General features: G+C 43.9%; 1 non-coding gene across 1 annotated transcript; it reads right to left on the bottom strand.

Moving 5' to 3' along the window:
- Window positions 1–4,283: 4,283 nt before the first annotated feature.
- Window positions 4,284–4,402, bottom strand: LOC126476628 (U5 spliceosomal RNA). Its single transcript, XR_007587113.1, has one exon. It is a non-coding gene; the product is annotated as a U5 spliceosomal RNA (small nuclear RNA).
- Between the last annotated feature and the right edge of the window lie 2,038 nt (window positions 4,403–6,440).

Below are 6,440 nucleotides of genomic sequence, written 5' to 3'. Positions count from 1 at the left end.
CTGCTGGCGCACCCCAAGCTCGAAGCTCCATTGGCATTAGTGGTGGATGCCAGTCAGTTAGCCATTGGTGCAGCCCTCCAAGAATGGGTGGAAGATGCCTGGCAGCCGCTGGCTTATTTCTCGCACAAGCTGTCACGTGCACAACAAAGACAGAGCACGTATGATCGGGAACTTTTAGCCATATCTCAAGCAATCAAGCACTTTTGACCACAGGTTGAGGCACAAGCCTTTAACATATGCCTTCAAGAAAAACAGCAACACTTGCTCTCCACGGCAGTACAGCCAATTGGAATTTATTAGTAAGGACATCCACCATATATAAGTTCAAATGGTGCAAATGGCTCTGAGCACTATGGGACTCAACTGCTGAGGTCATTAGTCCCCTAGAACTTAGAACTAGTTAAACCTAACTAACCTAAGGACATACAAACATCCATGCCCGAGGCAGGATTCGAACCTGCGACCGTAGCGGCCTTGCGGTTCCAGACTGCAGCGCCTTTAACCGCACGGCCACTTCGGCCGGCCATATATAAGTCATCACCAATGAATTGCGGACTGCCTCTCTAGAGTGGCCAGCGTCTCACAGTCTGTGGACATGATGGCGCTTGCCAGGGCGCAAGAACAAGATTCCGAGGTACACACCATATTTAACGACGACACTGCAGCACTCAAGTTACAGCAAGTCGACATTCCTGGCGAGAACATGAATTTGTACTGTGAAGTGTCACATGGCAGATCACGCCCTTTTGTTCCCGTTGCATTACACAGACCAGTGTTGGAAAGAGACTGTCGCGATTGGACGAGAACTTTCCAGCGTTGCCAACTTTGCAAAATCACTCGTCACATTCATCCTCCGATAGGAGAGTTACCAGACACTTCTTCACGCTTCGCCCATAATCATCTTGATGTAGTAGGGCCACTTCCTCCATTGGATGACCAGCGATACATATTCACAATGACTGACAGATATATGCGATGGCCTGAAGCTGTACCTACGGACACCGTCTCCGCTGAAACAGTAGCCACCACTTTCACATCAACCTGGCTGGCGAGATTCGGCTGTCCGCTCCATATCACCACCGACAGAGTCAGATTTGTTCACACAGTTGGCGAAGTTCTGCGGCTACGTCCATCACAAAATGACCAGTTACCATCTGGCAGGCAATGGCATGCTTGAACGTTGGCATCGAACGCTGAAGGCTGCACTAATGTTCCATGGGACATCTTGGACGTCTGAACTACCCATAGTCCTACTGGGTCTACCAGCCACATACAAACCAGATATAGAGTCCTCAGCAGCTGAATTGGTTTATGGCGAGACTCTGTGCCTACCAGGGGAGTTTGTCGACACAGGCCTACTGTCAGAAACGGACGACCAACCAGAGTTCCTTTGCAAGTCATGGTAACATGTAAGCCAAATCAAACCCACAAAGGCCTCCAGGCATGGTTCTCCAACAACTTTTGTGCATAACAACCTCGAAAGCTCTTTGCACGTTATGTTACGTACAGACTGCGTCAAGCCACCACTGCAGCCACTGTATACTGGATCCCCACACACGATGGTCATCATATTAAATGGCAAACAGGCCACCGAGTCTCTTAGCAGAGTGGAACCAGCTTACATTTTCAAGGAGGCATCACCCACCTTATGGTCAAGAGCTCGATGCCTGACAGATGCAACAACTCGACTTCCAGCACCGCCGCCACAACAGGTCGATGCAGAACCTACACGCACCACTCGATCCGGACGACATGTCCACTTCCCAAGCAGGTTAAGAGAAGACGCACCACGCTCCGCTTTCACCAAGGGGGCCCCTGTAGCGACCGCTTCTCGCGTCGATTGCTGTGTCCGCACACGTTAGTTCCGTTCGCGCCATCCATAGATACAGTTGTGTCGGGAGTTCAGTGACAACAAATGAATGGCGTGAACCGCCAAGTTTGAATCCGCCGCTTAGAGCGGTGAATAATGTTGTTGCCTACTCCTTGAAGTTTAACTTTTGTTATTAAGTTTATTCTGTTCCTTGGTTACTTTTTTCTGTTGTTTACAAGTTTCCAATAGCAACTGTACTTCCAAGTAATAAACCATTTAAGTATATTCTTAGTGCGTGTTTGAATATTTAGTAAGTACGGGTAGCTCCACACGACGCAAATATACCCGTCAGTACTTCTCACAATAAGTGTACGTGTAGTACTGAGTCAAATGCTTTTCGGAAATCAAGAAACAATGCATCTACCTTACTGGCTTTATTTAAAGCTTTCAGTGTGTCATGTGAGAAAAGTGCGAATTGGGTTTGAAATGATCAATGATTTAGAAATCCATGCTGTTGGCCTTGAGGAGATCATTCCATTCAAGATACCTAATTATGTTTCAGCTCAGAATATGCTCTAAGATTCTACAACAAATCGATGTCAAGGATACTGGACGGTAGTTATATGAATCACTTCCACTAGCCTTCTTGTAGACGGTTGTGACCTTCGCTTTTTTCCAAGAACTGAGCACGGTTGTTTGTTCGAAGAACCTACGAGAGATTACAGGTGCTAACTCAGCCGTTAATTCAGTTTAGAATATGACAGGGATTCCAACGGACCCTGGAGCTTTGTTCAATTTTAACAATTTCAGCTGTTTCTCAACACCACTGACACTAAAAATTATTTCATTCGTCTCTTCAGTGGCACGAGGATTAAATTGGGGCAATTCTCCTGGATTTTCCTTTGTAAAGAACCGCAGCGTTTGTGCTAGCCTCTCTTCTGCTGATAGGTATCGTCGATGATTTGTGTCTTGCTTTGAAATCTTCGGTTCAATTGCAGCTAGAAGAAGGCGAAAATAGTCAATCGACATCCTAGCTAAGTTTTGGAATAGAGCTGACGATGGTTGCAGCTGTAAAACACTAATCTGAGCCAAACTATCACATCTTTCAAGCATGTGCAAAAAATTTAGACAACCACATTTTACTGTTCCTACGTCGTTTTGCTTTCATGACCAACAGTGTGTTCACTATATGAAATATCCCAGATTGTATGATTCTTTTCTCCATCACGCTGTACCGAATTTGGTTAAGCAACTTTACCCAGACAAGGTTTTAGAGCCAAAAAACAAAATCTTCTGTTTGCTATAGTGTAAATGCTTTATTCGCAGGTACATGTCAGTGATGGCGCGTGCAGGCGAACACCCCGCGCGTTGCTCGCTCGTGTTGGCCTACATGTGAAGGGCGCTTAATACTTTAACTATCTTTCTCCCTTTTATCTGCCATTGTGCCCGTCTGTGACTGCGCCCTTGGCAGGGGCCTGGCTCGCCACCCTTCGGTACGTCGCTGTGTGGAAGTGATCGATTTAGTGGTAAGATGGCCCAATAGATAGTCCGTCGAAAACTGAACACAGATCAAGCATGAAAACGGGAAGGACGTGTACTGAACTGTGATAAAAGAAGAAAAACAGAAATAGTGAATTGTCCAAGCTCAAGATATGCAACATCGATCGGATTTCAATAGTCACAACGTTGTGGGTGTATGGTCATGGTGTTTGACCACAAAACGTAAGATCCATGTTCAAATCTTCCTCGTGCCCAATTTTTTTGCTTTCTTCCACAAATTGATGAACTGTCCGTCTGTTTATTTAAGTGTCTTTTCTCCTTCTGTAGTCTTGGCAATTGTCAAACTATGCACTGACACAAAATTAAATACAGCGAACAGCCATGTCAATGACCGGACGGAAGCTCTTAATTTTGCGAAAAAAAGGGTTAAATGGGTGATTTGAACACAGGTCCCCCTTTGAACTCCAACAACGTGACCACACAACCACGATGCCATGACTACTGAAATCCATTCGATGCTGCACATCTTGAGCTTGGACCATTCAGTTTCTTTTTTTCACAGTTCAGTATCCCTTCTTCCTGTTTTCATGCTTGATCTGTGTTCAGTTTTTGACAGGCTATCCACTGGACCATCCTACCACAAAGTCTAAGGAGGCTGTGGTGGCGCGTTTCCCTTGTCAAATGGCTCTGAGCACTATGCGACTTAACGTCTGAGGTCATCAGTCGCCTAGAACTTAGAACCAATTAAACCTAAGGACATCACACACATCCATGCCCGAGGCAGGATTCGAACCTGCGACCGAAAGTAGCTCGGTTCCAGACTGTAGCGCCCAGAACCGCACGGCCACGCCGGCCGGCCGCGTTTCCCTTGTCGTTTAATATCGGGCAACTGTTATGAGATAATGTTATTGCCTTACTATTCTTTGACGCTGATAATTAAAGTAGAGAAGCATTACGTTTGAATTATATTGGTGGCTCAGCAAAAGCCGAGCACTACAAAAAATTAGTTATAGACTCATTTAGTGTTCCCCTCCACGGAAATCTTTAGTAAAAGGCGAAAGATTTATTCGTCTTGAAGGGAAACAAGAGTAACACTCAAGGGCACTTCTGCTCTATTTGAGACTTTCCATCGCATCCTTTTTTAACAAGAACACACCAAGTAAATACAATTTTCTGGAATATCTCACCGTAAATCAAGAATTAATTGCTATTGTCTTGGTAAATACATCCTAATTTATAGGAATATTAAGACGTGTGATTACAAACGAAAGCTGTTTCATAAATAAGGACCACTTCTTGCCTCGGCGAGTTGCTGGCTGCCCATTCCCTACTTTCCCTGCGGGGCAAGAGATGGCAGCACAAAACATGGCGCGTCTCTCTCTTTCTTTCTCTCTCTCTCTCTCTCTCTCTCTCTCTCTCTCTCTCTCTCAACTACTGTTTGCAGCTGCGATAGCGTGCGCGAGGCTCCGCGGGGAGCGGGTAAACAGTCTTCTCGCTCTCTTTGTATGATGCACACATCAAGCCAACAGCTTTTCAAGAAGCGGGTCCCAGTTATATACTGTAAGGCGAAAGACTTTTTTTTTCCTTCAGTATTCCAATCTCCTTCACAAGAGCATGGAAAAAAGTATGATTCCACTACATTAAAGCATGCTATCTGAAACTAGTGGTGAGTCAAAAACTTAATGGTTTGTTTCAGATGCCTGGTACACCACATTAAACTGCCTCTGATGCTTATACCAGTTACACTGTGATGACACATGCAACTGAATAGGGATTCTTAAAATTATGTATAGGAGAATAAGACTGGTACATTACACACGCACATCGCTGTTTGTTTGCAGAATAACGACTGGAAGTTAAGCATAACACACATTTGTGTGGGTGTGTGACAGACTGATCTGCAGAGCAGCCCGAGGCTTACTAGATTTGGTTGAAAGTGAATTACCTGCGAATTGGCGAAGCTAACGAATGTGAACGGCAAATAAAGGTTGTGATAACTTATTTACGTGTAGCGTATTTAGTATTTACGTTCGTGACATAATTAGGTCTAAATACAGTCTGCTACACACCAGTAACACACTTTTCGTCATAAAACTAAAACAATGAAGTACAGAAAATATATATTTGATAATGAGTAAGTCTCCGATGAGAGTTTTGATGCATATCATGTTCATACGTTGCACATAAAGCGCAAGTGGACGGAGGAAGAAAGGGGTGCGGCGTTCACTTTAACCTTATTTCGTCCGTTTTTCCGCCGTTGCTATTGTTGCTACGCATGCAAAGGCAAATTCTCATTTAATATTACAACAGTGTGAGCCTAGTTGCATTAACAAACTGCGCTTTATACGTAGAAAAAGATCGAGATACACTGTAATGAATAACTGAGTAAGTTTAACGGTCATATGACCTGCAGGTATCGTATCTAAATTACGTGTGCCGAAACAAGCATATCATCCAAATTCAACAATTTTCGAATATGAAGAACCCATCAGTTTTTTTCCTAAATAAACCTGTCGCCTTTAGGAGTTCTGCTATAAATAAATCACTGTCAATCAACCAAAACGTCATAGGCACATTCATCGGCTTCCTGTTTTGAGATTTCCTAGATCACTTCGGGCAAATGCGATGGTTCCTTCATCGAGGCCACAGCCCGTCCTGCGTATGTCTATATTTTGGGTTCTTGGTTTTAGAAATCTCTGTTTGGGGTCGGCCATTTAAGTGATGGCAGACCTAAGTTTGTCCACTGGGCATTACTATGAACCAGTACAACAACAAAGTCGACGGGGATTATTTTCTATACACTGTTAACAAACCTCATTTAAAAATTATTTGTTGATATCCCCGCGAATCAATAAAGAAATATTTGGATAATCAGAACACTTAGTCCCTTGGCTATTCATATTAATGAAGGATAGTGATAACCTAATTCGATATTTATTCCTGCGGTCGTTATTCAGGTAAACCACCTGAAATTGTTTAGCCCTTCACCTTCACAAAGAAGAAAGTTTAGCGCAGCTCCGCTTCTTAGTTCAACCACCTACGTTAGCTAGCATTCCAACACTTGTGATTGTGAACAAATCACTTCAAGTAGAACAAATTGAGAACTACGCTTCATTATTAACACAATAAA

Source organism: Schistocerca serialis, chromosome 4 (genome assembly GCF_023864345.2).
Source record: "Schistocerca serialis cubense isolate TAMUIC-IGC-003099 chromosome 4, iqSchSeri2.2, whole genome shotgun sequence".
Classification (NCBI taxonomy): Eukaryota; Metazoa; Arthropoda; class Insecta; order Orthoptera; family Acrididae; genus Schistocerca; species Schistocerca serialis.
The sequence above is the reverse complement of the archived record's forward strand: the minus strand, read 5'-3'. Positions and strand labels throughout refer to the sequence as shown.